The sequence below is a fragment of the Dipodomys merriami genome, unplaced genomic scaffold (assembly GCF_024711535.1).
Source record: "Dipodomys merriami isolate MVZ:Mamm:240054 unplaced genomic scaffold, mDipMer1.0.p SCAF_1088, whole genome shotgun sequence".
NCBI lineage: Eukaryota > Metazoa > Chordata > Mammalia > Rodentia > Heteromyidae > Dipodomys > Dipodomys merriami.
In genome coordinates, this window is record NW_027202369.1 from 122982 (window position 1) to 139521 (window position 16540).

The window sequence follows — 16540 nt, forward strand, 5'->3', positions numbered from 1 at the left end:
ACACTCAGCTTCTGTTCTGAGTTTATGGCCAGCACCCAGGCCCTGTGTTGAACCCCAAAACCTAGCCATCAAGGGCTCAACTATGAGAGGCAAAAGGTTTCAAAACCTTATGAACTTCACCAGCCCTAGATGACAGGAAGCATTGTGATATTACCCTTGTGCTTAGATTTAGAAAGCGTCTGGAAACCTAGGGAGGCACCTTTGCCAATTAGGAATCTTTTCATTGGCTTCAGCTCTCAAGTTGTCTGCCAGAAGGACCCTTAAATTAATTGTAGCATGTTATTTCAACACTGGATCATAGTCTTACAAAGACAGGATAAGTGCTGGGAACTTGGCCTGCCACAGGATGTGACACAAATGAAGGCTTCCTGTCCAAATAGAGCACTGGGGAAAGAGATAGCTTTGGATACAAAGAAGCCTTTTTCTCTTGGCCTTCAGAGCCAGCCCACACTCATCCTCACTAATTGGCCCAGATGGAGTCGTTACACAGCTGTACAGGAGTGAGGCCTTTTGTCTGCCTGTTCCAACAATGATCAGACTTCCTCCAGTAGATTGGGATGCAGAGAAACCCTCTGGCTACACTGGGAAAAGTGAGGAGAGCCCAGAAACATACACTGTCTTGAAAGCACTCTCTGTACTATGAAGTAATTCTATTAAAAACAAATTTCCTAGCTGAGTGCCTTTCAACATAGGTACTCTGGATATTCAGCAATAAAAATACATGCATACATACTTGGGTAGACATGGAGTTACTGGGGTTTTTTTGGCAAGTTTGGGGGTTATACGATGAGCCTAGGCACTGTCCCCGAGCTCCTTTTGCTCAAGGGTAGCGCACTGCCCTTGAGGCACAGCCCAAGTCATGTTATTATTTTCATTCCTGTAATCCCTTAGAAATAAGAGTATCCTGGACTTTCCTGTCCCTACTGAATTCAAATTGGCATTCTCTACCTCTCAGTCTCCTGAAGAGCTAGGATTACAGGCAAGAGCCTCTGACACTTGGCTTTCTTTTCTTCTTGTTGTTCTATTTTTCCTTGTGACAATCTGAAATCTTCACAGTGTCATTCTAATGGATTGCATTTCAAAGTAAACTACCCAGGCCTGGAGTTCGAATGCCAGGAGGGCCACCTACAAATGGAGGAAGATCTTGAGAAAATCATACCTATCCACGGGAATGCTTAATGGAATTTATAAAGTAACAATTAAATTGACAGTTAGTTCATGATTCTCATAGAATGCCACACAAAAAGTATTGGATTATGCCTTCCATTCTAACACCGTGGTTTTAGTCTCCTAATTAAAGAATAGTGACTTCTTTTACATTAATGCTTTAATAAGTATTCAACCATGAGACTTCATTAAATGGAGACCTAATTATTCATAATATATATAATTTAATATCCTCACATTATCTCTCTTATATACATAGCAAAATACACATCTATTTATCTATCTCTCTATCTATCTTTCTTTCTTTCTTTCTATCTATCTACCTATCTATATCTATCTTTCTATATCTATATCTATACTTTTGTCTGTATCTATCAATCAGTCTGATTTTATATATATAGCCCACTACTATGGCTTAATCACAGGTCTTCAGAACTGACTGGCAGCTCAGTTTGCCAAAGGCTTTTGTTCTACAACTGACCCATTCATGAATTGGGCATTGTGGGTTGTGGGTTCAAATTCCAGCATTGCCAAAAGCTTACATGTGAAGTAAGAAGCCAAATTTGACACATTTTTTTCCTTCTCTGCAAAAGTCCTGTGTCTCAGTATGATGTATAATCTATATGCAAATAAATCCATGTGATAAGACATTAGAAATGAAAAAGTGTTATATATGTAATAATGCTAAATAAACAAAGAAGGGTAATATATGTCATATGGAGTAAACACATGTATGTAAAAAGATCTCATTTATGAATATTATTTTTCCAGTGATAGGGCTTGAATTCAGGCCCTTGAAACTGGTCTGAAATTCTTGCCTTCAAAGACAGTGAGCTCCCCCTCCCCAACAGTGCCACAGAGTTACCCAGACCCTAAGTTCAAATCCCAGGCCTGCCAGAAAGATGGTGCAAATTCCAAGCCAGGGCCTTATATTTTTTTGTACTCAGCTCATAGGAACTCTGGCTCAACCTTGATCACCCTAGGCTGGGATGCAGCCTCTGGACCCACAGCCCATCCGGAGATCCTAGGACCTGAGTTCAAATCTTGGGAATGTCAAAAAAAGGTGAAAGGTTGGGAAGGTGCCTCAATAGTAGAGTGCTTGCTTTGCATGTATAAGGCCCTGAGTCCAATATCTCAGCACCACATAAGCAGAAAAAAGCTGAAAGTGTTGCTTTGGCTCAAGTGGTAGAACGATAGCCTTGAGATGAAGAGTTGAGGGACAGCACACAGACTCAGACTTCTGCCCCACAACCGACAAAAAAAAGAAAACAAAACAGAGGGGAGGGGAAGGAGAAGGATAAAACTGGAATGTTCCAGAAAGTGGTTTTATATCGTTTTTTTCCTTTGCATTGTGACAATCCTGGGTCTAAATGACAGGGCCCGGAAAGTGTTCATGACCTTGCACTGCTGAAGTTTGGTTGGCTATCAGGGAAGCCATCGCCAAAACCAGCAATCTAGGTCCGGCGTTCAAATCCCCGCCACCTACAAATGTCAAGAGATCCTAAGAAACGCATTCTGATAGACATCCCTATGAATGGAATGTTTAAAAGTAACAACTACATTAGTAGTTAGTGTATGAGTATATTATAAAATTATACACAATAATCATAGGACATTGACTAATTTTCAATTAATACTTTATTATAAATTCAAACATGATAACTAAATAAAGGAAGAAATAATGTAATTATTGATAATTAGTAGTAAAATAGTATATATCACTTAATATCATACAGATATCTCTCTTGTTTTATACATATATGTATCTATATGTATCTATATGTATCTATCTATCTATCTATCTATCTATATCTATATCTATATCTATATCTATCTATCTATCTATCTATATATATATATATAAAACAAACCATATCTATTTCTACACTTGTCACTCCTGGGGCTTAGTGGTAGAGTGCTTGCCTAATATATATGAAACCCTGGGTTCATTTCCACACTATTACATACAAAGAAAAAGCCGGAAGTGGTCACTCAAATACCAATAAAAGTTAGAAAGTTATGACTGCAACTATAGAATCCCAGGACTTCAAATACCTCATGACAGAGCAAACCGGTAATCTGAAGTTGATGGTTGCCATCTAACCTGAGATCTCTAACCAGAGATCAACCACTGCAAACCAACTCCATAGAATAGATGCTGCTGTCTCACCGCTAGCTGCTCAAGGATGAGATCTGATACTGGTGGTTTGAATACTCAGGCCTGGCAGGAAGTCTGCGAGACTTTGAGCTATGGCTCAAAGTGGTAGAGCTCTAGCCTTGAGGCAAAGGTCTTAGGACATTACCCCCAACCTATGAGTGCAGTCCCCAAGGCTGATGACTCTCCTCCCCATCAACCATCCCTCAAAACTGTTAGATGTAAACTTTTATGGTTTGTGACATTTTTCTGAAAGAATGGTGATACTGATGAAAGCACCCTAATTCTAATGACAGCTTGTGGGATACAGCTTGTGGGATGAGTCCTTCCTGGGGTTCTGGGTGCTGAGTCCTTCACAGGGTTCTGGGTCCTTCATAGGGTGCTGTGTGCCCAGTCCTTCACAGGATGCTATGAGCTGAGTCCTTCACGGGGTGTATTCTTTCATCTAGTCTTTGTCAGCGCTCCACAAGTAGATGATTGTGCAGATGAGAAAGTTGAGGCTCAGATATGTCCCCAAGGAAGGGCGAAATTTATGTATGTACTGAACACTAGTGACTTGTCTCCTGCTGACAATTGTTTTGGTTTAGTTTTCTCCAACATGAACCTTTAATCCAGAGCCTAGGCACTGACTTTCCTCTTGGGCTCATGGCTAGCACTCTACCACGTGGAGCCAAAGTCCCCCTTGCAGCAAAATGTCACAGCTTAGGTGGTTTTAGCAGAGGTCTATCATCCTGCCTGCTCAGGAAGCTGAGGATATGGGTTCCAAACTATCCCAGTATAAAAAGGTCCCATGAGTCTATTATGTCCTATTCACCACTTAGAAACTTAAAGTGGAAGCTGAGCACTCACAGTTCTCATCCTAGCTACTCAGAGCCTGAGAATTGAGGATCACAGTACAAAACCAGCCTGGGCACGAGATTTCTTCAGATGGTTATCTCCAATGAAACACCAGAAAACCTGAAGAGGTGCTGTAGCTCAAGTGGTAGAGAGCTAGACTTGAGCTGAAGAGCTCAGAGACAGCACCCAGGCCCAGACTTCAACTCCTCCAACTTACATCAAAAGAAAGAAACCTGAAGTGGAGTGCTGGGAATGTGTCTTAAGGGTAGAGTGCTTTGCATGTATGAAACCCTGTGCTTAAATCCTCAGTACCACATCCTTAGAAAAAAGCATGAAGTTACTCTGTGGCTCAAGTGGTTGTGTGCTGTCCTTGTACAGGAGAAACTCTGGTACATTGCTCAGGTCCTGAGTTCAAGCTCCAGGACTGGTGTATGCACAAGCACACACATACTTACACACACACACACACACACACACACACACACACACACACACACACACACACACACACACACACATACAAAGATATCAGAAATGAAACTGTGACACCAAATGGTAAAACAAAGAGCTTCTCCTCTGAGCTCATGGTCAGGACCCTGGCCCTGTGTTCAACCTGAAATCTACCCACTCAGGGCCCAACGCAGAGAGGGCAAAGGTTTCAATACCTGATGAGCTTCACTAGCCTTAGATGACAGGAAGCATTGTGATTTTGCACAAGTGCTTAGATTTAACAAGCTCCCAGAAACTAGGGAGGCACCTTTGTCAATTAGGAATCATTTCATTAGGTTCAACTCCCTAGTTGTCTGCCAGAAGTACCCTTGAATTAATTGTAGCAGTTTGTTTCAACACTTGAACATAGCCTAACGAAGACAGGATGAGTGCAGGGAACTTGGCCTGCAACGGGAGATGGCACAAATGAAGGCTTCCTGTCAAAACAGAGCACTGGGAGAGAGAGAGCTTGGGGTTCAGAGTCCTTTTTCTCCTGGCCTTCAGAGTCTGCCCACACTCATCTTCACTAATTGCGCCCATGCATTGTTTGTTACACAGCGGTACAGGAGTGAGACTTCTTTTTCTGCCTGTTCCAACAATGAGGCAGACTTCCTCCAGCAGCCTGGGGTGCTCAGAAAGCCTCAGGCTACATTGGAAAGAATGAAGGGAGCCCCGGAACATGCTTGAAAGCACTCTCTGTGCTATGAAATCATTCTATTCAAAGCAAATTTCCTACCTGGGTTCTTTCTTCATAGCGACTCTGGATGTTCACTGATAGAAATACGTGCATATACACAGACACATGGACTTAATGGCTGTTTTTCTTTGTGGCAGGTCCTGAAGCTTCTACTGTGAGCCTAGACATTGTCCCTAAGCTCCTTTTGCTGAAAGAATCACTTTATTGTATCTTAAACCATAATTAATCTAGGCTGGGGTACAGAATTTAGACCAACAGATGATCTAGGGATCCTAGAACCCGAGTTCAACTTCCACCACTGTCAAAAAATCATCAAACCAACAAAAATGGAGGAGGAAAAAACCAGGAAGTTTTACACAAGCATTTTACCTTTGTTTCCTTTGCACTGTGACCATCCTGTGTCTCAATGACTCAGCTTGAAAATTGTACATGACTTTGCTTGCCTGAAGGTTGGGGGCTGTCAGTGAAACCTGAGCCCAACCCAGACATCTAGGCCATGAGTTCCATCCTGGGACTGCCACCGACACATGATTGAAGATCCTAGGAAATTCATTCCTATCTATAGGAAAATATTAGAATGTTTGGCATTTACGAATAGAATTACTAATTAGCTAGTCAATCTAGTATAATATTGTACACAATAAACATAGGTCATTGATTAATTGAATTAATACTTTATTAAGTCTTCTAACATGATTAATTAATGGAGGCATAATTTTAGACCAAATAATTGGTAGTCAGAGAATATATAAAAATAAGATATAGATATCACTATATATGTAGTTATGCACTAGAATCTACATAAATGTCTATCTGTCTCTCTCGTTATACATTTATTTAGAGATACATATGAATATGTAAATACACACACACACACTGCAATCTACAAATGTATCTGTTTATATATTGGTCACTCCTAGGGCTTGACCTCAAGTCCTCAAATTTGCCCGACAACTTCTCTTACATCAGACTGGTGTTTTAACATTGACCCGTTCATGAAGTGGGTCTTGTAGGCCCAAAGTTCAAATCACAGAACTGCCAAAAACTTAATCCTGGTGGAAGAAACTAATTGTCCCACTTGTTTTCCTTATCAGTGAAAGTCCTGGGTCTCAGGAATGCTAGATAATACATAGGCAAATCTATGTCCTATGTAATAGAATGTAAAAAATATTATTATAAGTGTAATCATACTCACTAAAATACATAACAAATAAGTAAAACGAAATAAAATCAGTAACTACATGAAGTGAAATATGCAGTAAACCTGTGTATGTAAATATAAATCATGTATTTAAAATGTATACGAATATTATTTTTTTCAAGTGCTAGGATTTGAATTCAGACCCTGGGAACAGGCCTGACTTTCTTGTCTTCCAGCACAGTGCGCTTTCCCTTCCCCCACAATGCTGCAGGTTTACCCAGACTCTGAGTTCAAACCTCAGACCCGGCAGGAAAAATGGTGTGAATTCCAAGCCAGGCAGCCTCATATTTTTTAAAATATTTTTAATATATGTATGTATGTATATATGTATTTTTATTTCATGAAGCACAGGGCTTGAACTCAGATCATGGCAACTCTGCCTCAGCTTCAATCACTCCAGGCTGGGTTGAAGCCACTGGACCCACAGCCGAATCTGGATTCCTGGGCCCCAAAGACTGACAGGAATAAAAATAAATAAAATGACACAGATAAGGTTTCCTTATTTGCAATAACTAGTATATGTCTGAGTCAAGCAGAAAAGGTCAGATAAGTTGATGTTAGGGAAATGAACCCCAAGATAAGTATTCAAATAATTTTTATTTCATTCAATTGTTTCTAACATATTTATAAGATGCTTTCTATGTTGCTTTGTATGTCCCTCCACCACGGAATAAACCGTGCTTTCACTGTATTTGATGGTGGTATAATTTGTGGAGGGGAAGGGAAAAAATCGTTTAAATTGGGAAACAGGTGGACCCATTGCAACAATGAGATGTACAAGTCATTATGTTGAAAAACGAACTTTACAACTTTGGTGGGGGGGAGGATTGGGCAGGGAGGGTATGGGAAGGGAAACAAAGAAGGAGGCAACAATGCTTGATAAGAAATATACTCGTTATCTTGCCCATGGAATTGTAACCCCCTGTATGTTATTTTTACAAAAACAAAATAAAACAAAACCAAATCGGGCAACTTGCAGATGGCTGTCTGTTTTACATTTGTTTTCTTTGCAAGGTGATCATACTGGGTCTGAATGACATGGCTGAAAAATGATTGTAACCTGGCGTTGCTGAAGGCTGGCAGGCTACCACGGAAGCCATAGGTCAACACAGCCACATAGGCCCTGACCTCTACCAAAGGAAGGAGATCCTAAGAGTCTGGTTCCTATTCATAGGAATACCCATGGAAGGTTATGAATGTCAAGGTTGAATTAGTTGTTCCTGAATGATACTACTATAAAATTAAACAGAGTAGGGCTGGGAAGGGGGCTACATGGTAGAGTGCTTGCCTTGCATGCATGAGGCCCTGGGTTCGATTCCTCAGCACCACATAAGCAAAAAGAGAAAAGCCGGAAGTGGCACTGTGGCTCAAGTGGTAGAGTGCTAGCCTTGAGCTAAAGAGCTGAGGAACAGTGCTCAGGCCTAGAGTTCAGGCCCCATGACCGAACCCCCCCCCAAAAAAAAATTAAACAGAGTGAATTTAGGAGGCCGATGGATTTTAATGAATTTTTTTGACACATTAAAAGAATACTATTAATTACAAGGTCGCAATCGTTTCAGGCAGAACTGTGGTTGATTTAATCAATATTTCATTAAGGATGAAAACAATAATATTAATTACATGGAGGCATAATAAATACCCAAGAATTGCTAGGAGTATAATTTATATAAATGAAGAATATATAGACATCTCTGGCACTCTTTAAAGATCTATATTTATTTGTGTACTACCATCTGCATGTCAATCTGTTCTAATTTTGTCAACCCCTAGGGCTCAATCTCAGGTGCTAGGAACTGCTTGTCAGCTCTACATGCCTGAGGCTGGCGTGTTGACACTCACCCATTCATGAATTAGGCCTTGTAGGTTGTGAGTTCAAATGCCAGAACTCACAAAAATTGAATCGTGGAGTAAGGAGCCCATGGTGTCACATGCTTTCATTTTCTATGAAAGGCATGTGTGTCAGGTCTGAAGTTTCATAAATAGGAAAATCTATATCCTATGTAATAAATGAAGTAAATATTGTATGTATAATAACAGTCAATAAAATAAATGGTAAATAAATGTATAAACCAAAAAATTAAATGAATAACTACACTAAGCGCAATATGAAGTCAACATACAGGGCTCGATCTCAGGGCCTCAAAACTGCCTGGCAGCTGCACTGGCTAGCGGCTGCTGTGCTGGCTGTTACCCATTCATGAACTGAGCCTTCTAGGCCCTGAGTTTAGATCCCAGCACTGCCAAAAATGTAATCTTGGAGTGAGAAGCCGAGCGTGACACATTTTCCTTTTTTTGAAAGTTCTTGGTGACAGGTAGAATGTATAAATTGTGTGAAAATCTATATGCTATGTAATAGGATGTCATGAAGGTAATAAATGTCATAGGTGAAATAATTGTCAACACAATAAATGAAAAACAGATTGCATTAGTTGTGAATCATTCTGGGATAAAATTAGACGCAATAATTATAGGACTTGGATTAAGTTGATTAATATTTTATTGAGCATTAACAGAATAAAAATTACATGGAGACATAATTAAATACCTAATAACTGGTAGTAACGCACGATGCATAATTTAATTTGTCTCATTCTATAAAATATATAATTATACGTATGTATGTACATATATGAAAAAAATAACAGGATATTGAGTAATTATTAATTAATGCTTTATTAATTGTTCAGCTGGGACACGTCATTAAATGGAGACATTATTGAATACCTAATAATTGGTAGTAATATTATCTATAATTCAATAATATACAGACATCTCTCATTTTTGGTATATAATATTTGTATAAGGAAGCTCTATCTATTTATACTTCGTTTATTCCTGGGGCTCGGTGGTTGAGTGCTTGCCTAGTTAGCACAAAGCATTGGGTTGGATTCCTCAGTGCCACATAAACAGAAAATCGAGAAGTTCTGCTGTTTTTCAATCGAGTGCTAGCCTGGAGCACCAACGCTTAGGGACATTTCTAACTCCTTACTCAAGGCCCAGGACTGCTGCCAAAAACAAGGTAGAATGTTCTAACTGCAATAAGGACAGGATTTCAAGTACATCATCACAGAGCAAACTAGGAGTCTGGTGCTGACAGCTGCCACCTAACCTGACTTAGCCAGATGTAAAGCACTGCAACCCAGCTGCACGGAACCAGACCCTGCTGGCTGGCTTAACCCCATCTTCCTAGCTGTTTGGTGGCTTTAAAACCCAGCCTTGGTAGGAAGTCTGTGAGACTCTTCGATATGTGGCTCCTAGTGGTAGAGCTCTAGCCTTGAGCAAATGTTATTAGAACAGTATGCACATGCTTTGAGTTCAAGCCCCATGGGTAACACCCCTCAAAAAAACACCCTTCTAAACCATTAGATGTGATCTTGTGTGGTTTGTGAATGGTGATACTGATGAAACCATCCTAATTCTATCAACAATTTGTGGAATAGAGCTATGTGCTGAGCCCTTCACAGGGTGTTCTGTTCTGAGTCTTGCACAAGGTGCTATGTGCTGAGTCCTTTACAGGGTGCAGTGCGCTGAGTCCTGCATTTGGTGCTGTGTGCTGAGTCATGCAAAGAGTGTCATGTGCTGTGTCCTTCACAGCACTGGTCTATGTAAGAACTCCAAAACTGAGATGATTTTGCAGACAAAAAATGTGAAAAATGAGTTTGAATCACTGTGCGACGACGGAGTAGGTGTCCGAGGCCTCGCCATGCCTCCGAATACCCTTTTCGCTGCCTTGCTTGCGTGAGCTTCAGCAGAATTCGAGATGGCTGGTGGTAAGGCTGGGAAGGACTCCAGAAAGACCAAGACAAAGGTGGTTTTCTGCTCGCAGAGAGCCGGCTTGCAGTTCCCAGTTGGCCGAATTCATCGACATCTGAATTCTAGGACAACCAGCCACGTAAGTGTGGGAGCGACCGTCGCTATGTACAGCACAGCCATCCTGGAGTACCTCACTGCGGAGGAACTTGAGTTGGTAGGAAATGCATCAAAAGATTTAAAGGTAAAGCTTATTACCTCTTGTCACTTGCAACTTGTTATTCGTGGAGATGAAGAATTGGACTCTCTCATCAAGGCTACCATTGCTGGTAGTGGTGTCATCCCCCACATCCACAAGTCTCTTATTGGGAAGAAAGGACAACAGAAGACTCTCTAAAGGATGCCTGGTTTCCTTGTTATCTCAGGACTCTAAATACTCTTAACAGCTGTCCAGTGTTGGTGAATCCAGTGGACTGTATCTCTGTGAAAAAACACAATTCTGCCTCTTTGTAATTCTATTTGAGCAGGTTGAAAGTTTAATTATCTTTCCAACCAACCAAATTTCTGCATTCGAGTCTTAACCATATTTAAGTGTTACTGTGGCTTCAAAGAAGCTATTGACTCTGAAGTAGTGGGTTTTGATTAACTTTTTAAAAAACTGTTTGGATTTTAATTGTGATGCAGAAGTTATAGTAACAACATTTGGTTTTGAACAGACATTATTTCCACTGCAGTGGATAAGCTCAATAAAGGTCATATCCCAAAAAAATGTGAAAAATGTGAAAAATGTGAAAAATGTGATATATATATATATATATATATATATATATATATATATATATATATATATATATATATAAAATGGAATTCTATGACATTGCCCATTTGTTAGGATATGGAAAGATTTCGAAAAAATTATATTAAGTGAAGTAAGACAAGCCCAGAGAAACATAGGTCCCATGGTTTCCCTTATTTGCAATAACTAGTATATGCCTGAGACAAGCAGAAAATGTCAGATACGTTGGTGTTAGGTAAAATGAACCCCAACATAAGGATTCACATGTTTTTTTTTAATGGAATTGTTTCTAACATATTTATAAGATGATTTATTTGTTGCTTTGTAGTTTTCTCCTCCACAGTATAACCCCTGTTTTCACTGTTTTTGATGTTGGTATAATTTGTGGAAGGGAAGGGATAAAGCAAATCTTTTAAATAAGGATACAGGTGGACCCATTGCCACAATGAGATGTACAATTCATTATGTCTAAAAACGAACTTTACAACTTTGGTGGGGGGGAGGAAGGAGAAAGGATGGGAAGAGGAAACAAAGGAGGAGGCAACAATGATTGACAAGAAATGTACTCAATACTTTGCCGATGTAAATGTAACGCCTCTGTATGGTATTTTCACAATAAAGAAAAGAAGTTTGATTTAATAAAAAAGAATATTGAGGCTCATATGTGTCCCCATGGCAGGGACAAAAATGTGTATTACTGAAGACTAGTGAGTTCTCTCATGCAGAAAATTTTGTTCTGTTTTTTTCTCAGTTATGAACCTTGAAATCGGGGCCTAGGCACTGACACTTACCTCCGGGTTTATGGATAGCCCTCCACCACGTGGAGACAAGGATCCCCATCCAGCAGAGTGCCACAGTCTAGGGGTCTATAGCTGAGGTCTGTCATGCTGCCTTTTCAGGAAGCTGAGACCTGAGGATCTGGGTTCCAAAATATCCCAGACACAAGAGGTCCCATGAGACTATTATCTGCAATTGTCCACTAAGAAACGTGAAGTGGAAGCTTGGTGCTTGTGTCTCATGCCTGTCATCCTAGCTACTCAGGAGGATGAGATCTGAGGATCATGGTTCAAAGCAAGTCTGGGCAGGAAAGTCCTTGAGACACTTAACTCCAATGAACCACCAAGAACCAGAAGTGGTGCTGTGGCTAAAGTTGTAGAGCACAAGACTAGAGCTGAAGAGCTCAGGGACAGCACCAAGGTCCAGAATTTAACTGCTACAGCAGACAACAACAACAACAAGAAAAAGACAGAAACAAACTAACAAACCTGAAGTAGAGGGCTGGGAATGTGCCCGAGGGGTAGAGTGCTTTGAATGTATGAAGACCTGGGCTTGATTTCTTAGTGCCACATCAATAGAAAAAAGCCTGAAGTGGCTTTGTGGCTCAAGTGGGTGAGAGAGATCCTTGTACAAGAGAAATTAGTACACTGCTCAGGTCCTGAGTTCAATCTCCAAGACTAGTGTATGCATACACACACACACACACTCACACACACACACACACACACACACAGACACACACAGACACACACAGACACACACACACACACACACACACACACACACACACACACACACACACACACACAGAGACCAGAAGTGAAGCTATGACATCAAATAGTAGAGCACTGGGCTTCTGCACTGAGCTCATGTTCAGCCCCCAGGCCCTGTGTTCAACCCCAAAACCTACCCACCCAGGGTCCAACTAGGAGAGGTCAAATCATTCAAACCCTGATGAGCTTCACCAGGCCTAGACAGGAAGCCTTGTGATATCAGACATGTGCTTGGATTTCCCAAGCTTCCAGAAACCTAGGAGAGGCATCATAGGCCCATCATCGCCAGCAATGAAACATTTCATTAGGTTCAGTGCCCTAGTTGTCTGCCACAAGGACTCCTGAATTATATTAGCACTCTATCTGAACACCGGAATATAGTTTCACAAAGGCATGATAAGTGCAGGGAACTTGGCCTGCCAAGGGAGGTGGCACAAATGAAGTTTTGCTGTCAAATAGAGCACTGGGGAAAGAGATATCTTGGGGTACAAAGAGGCCTTTTTCTACTGACCTTAAGAACCTGCCCAAATTCATCCTCACTAATTGACCCAGATGGGGTTGCTTGTTACACAGCTGTACAGGAGTGAGGCCTTTAGTCTGCCTGTCCAGACAATGAGAGAGACTTCTTCCAAAATGCCTGGGATGCAGAGAAAACCTCAGGCTACACTGGGCACAGTGAGGGGAGCCCCAGAACATGCAATGTCTTGAAAGCCCTCTCTGTACTATGAAATCATTGTATTGAAAACAAATTTCCTAGTTCATTGCCATTCATCATAGCTACTCTAGAGATTAACCTATGTGAATACATCCATCCATACACAAAGACATGGACCTACACGGTCTTTTTTTGGGGGGTGGGGGCAGGTCCTGGGGTTGGACGTTAACCCAAGCCATTGTCTCTGAGCTCCTTTTGCTCAGATGTAGCCCACTAAAATTGAGTCAGAGCCCCAGTTCTGGGTTTTTCTCTAATCTCATAGATAAAACAGTATCATGAACTTTCCTACACTGGCTGGATTCAAACTAAGATTCTGTACAACTTAGACTCCTAAGGAGCTGGGAATACAGTTAGCAGCCACTGGCACCTGCCTTTCTTCTTCATTTTTCACTCTGGACAACTGACTTCTTAACAGGGTTATTCCAATGGTTTTAAGTTATAAGTAAACTACCCAATGTTCTTTACAGCTGCTTTCTCTGAGAATGATTTTCTCTCCTCATCTTCCCCTCTGGTCACAGGTTTAAAGACAAAAGTGAGAAATAAGTGTCCTAGGATTTGGAAGTAAATGTCTATAGGACATGCCAGTTCTGTCACTTAGTGTTGAGCTGCAGTGAATTTACTGTCTCAGGACGAGAGGACTGAAAGCTGCAGCGATCCTCATACTGTCTGCATTGCTCCTTTTGTCTACATAATGACCTAATAAGTATGACTGTTTTGTGTCTACAACATTAAGTATTTAGAACACATGAGAAGCATCTTCCTGTTTCTGTTTTTCTCTAGTATCTCTCGAGATTTAGACTAAAAGTTTGTGTGAAGCAGTGCCTCAGTGAATCCCTAAGGAAACCCTCTTAAATCCTCCTCAGGAAATCGCCGTTCAAATCCAGCATGAGCAGGAAAGTCTGTGAGCTTCTTATCTCCAATAAACCACCGGAAAACCAGAAGAGGAGCAGTGACCCAGAGGGTAGAGCTCTATCTTTGAGAGAAAGCTGAGCAGGAGATACATGCCTGACCAAGTAGGAAAGCCTGGGAGGCGCTTATGTCCAATTATCCACCAGAAGACTGGAAGTGGAGCTGTGGCAGTGGTAAAGCCTCAGCCTTGAGTAAAACAACAAAGGAAGGCATAGGGCCCAGAGTTTAAGCTCTGGGATGACCACAACAAAAATTCAAAAAGAAAAGGCCAAGTTATGTATCAGTGCCTTACCGTCTTATGTGTGTATTACCTAACTGAGTGCGAACAGACCATATGCAATGCTTCTTTTACTTACTGATTTATTTTTCAGATATGCTCATTGCACTACTGCATCATTCTCTTCATTTCAGGCCCATCGCTTTTCTTTTCCAGGGTTCCACTCCTGCATCCTTACATGATGCACACTTAAGCTCTCATCAGCCTTTATTTATATTTCATTACGAGGCCAATGTAGGAACAGTCACAAATCAGCCAGGGGAAGAGAAGTCAGGGTTCATAATTTTAACAGGTATTCAGAAAAATAAAGTTAGGGATGAAAAATGGGAGCCTACTTATGTAAAAACAACCATTAAAGAAAAGATGAGGGTGCTGGGAATATGGATTAGTGAGAGAGTGTTTGCCTAGCATGCAAGAAGCCCTGGGTTTGATTCTTCAGTAGAACTTACACAGCAAAAGCCAGATTTGGTGCTGTGACTCAAGTAGCAGATTGCTAAAGACAGTGCTCAGGCCTTGTGTTCAGCCCAAGGCAAAGAGATACCAGAAAGGTAGGTAGGTAGGTAGGGAGAGACAGAGACAGAAGAGAGAGAGAGAGAGAGAGAGAGAGAGAGAGAGAGAGAGAGAGAGAGAGAGAGAGAGAGAGAGAGAGAGAGAGAGAGAGAGAGAGAGAGAGAGAGAGAGAGAGAGAGAGAGAGAGAGAGATGAATCTGGTCTTAGATATAAGTAGGAAAGAAGGGAACACTTCCCAATCAGGAGGCCTTTTGCAGTGTGCCAGGACACCAGCATTGCCTTCACATCACCACAGGGCAGGAAAACTGTCTCTCTCCCACTTCTCAGGCAGTGGAGGGCCCCAGAGGCAAGAGGGCAGAGTCAGGTTCTAACTAAGCACTTGGAGGCAGAAGAGAAAGGTCTCTGCCTCTCTTTGGACTGGGGATTTACATTAATGATGTGGAGAATGAAGGAAGTAGAATGGACTGGCAGAGGTAGAAGGGCCTTCACATCTGACAGATGGAGAGTAAAGAACCTACTCCCTAAGACCAAAGAGCAGGGTTTTCTACTCTGTTCCTCCCCTCTCCTCCACTGAACTGGCTCTCTATTGGTAATCTAAAGATAGCCTGAGGCTCCCTTCACCTGAGGGAGGAAGGATAATTAGTCATTGTTTGAAGAGGCTGAGAAAAGCCTGACCATGGTGTAACTCTAACAAATGTTTCAGGTTTTCTCCCCAATGCTGGCTGTGCCTGGAATGAATGAAGTGGTTTTGTAGCTCACTTCCTTGTTGAGTGTTTACATTCTGCCTCCTAATCCTGCAGGCCTAGGTCTCTGCATCTAGCCTGGTTTTTTGAAACTGTTTTCTGTCCTTCAAATACAGAGTTACATTGGAATTCTTCCTGCTAACAGGGCTAGGTCTTGGATCCTGAGAACTTTATACCCAGGGTGGGTCAATGATGTTTCTTTCCTGCTTCTATAGCTTGAGAACTGTAAGAACATTTAGAGTGCAAGTAACTTCTCAACACCAAGCGAAACCCAGGAAGTTCTTGAACATGTGACCTTTCAGAAGCCCACTGGAGGACACAGGATGATTATAATCTTTACATGAGTGGCTAGGCAGATGGATCTGCTACACTTGAATCTTGAACTCAGCCTCCTCTCCTAGTCCATGTCCTTCTTTACTGCTTGTCCTGCTAGATCTTCAGGAGCTTCCAAGATAGAAATAGATTGATCAAACCCAAAGGGAGTTACTGCCTTTTTTCCTTCTTTTTCTGTCCTTTGCTTTAAATGTTTTGCAGGTCTTTGGGCTTGAATTGGGATCTAGGCTCTGTTCCTGGGCTCCTTTGAGTCAAGGCTAGCGCTCTACCACGAGTCCCTTTCTGCTTTGTCCGTGGTGAAGTGGAGCATCATAGACTTTCCTGCCCTGGCTGGCTTCACCCTGTGATCCTCAGACCTCAGCCTCCTAATGTAGGATGACGATTATGAGCTTTCTGGTGCTCTGCTAGGTT

The 16540-nt window shown here is 41.5% G+C and overlaps 1 pseudogene; it reads left to right on the forward strand.

Moving 5' to 3' along the window:
- The first annotated feature begins 10290 nt into the window (after positions 1-10290).
- On the forward strand, positions 10291-10693 carry LOC138815326 (histone H2A.Z pseudogene; annotated as a pseudogene).
- The last annotated feature ends 5847 nt before the right edge of the window (positions 10694-16540 follow it).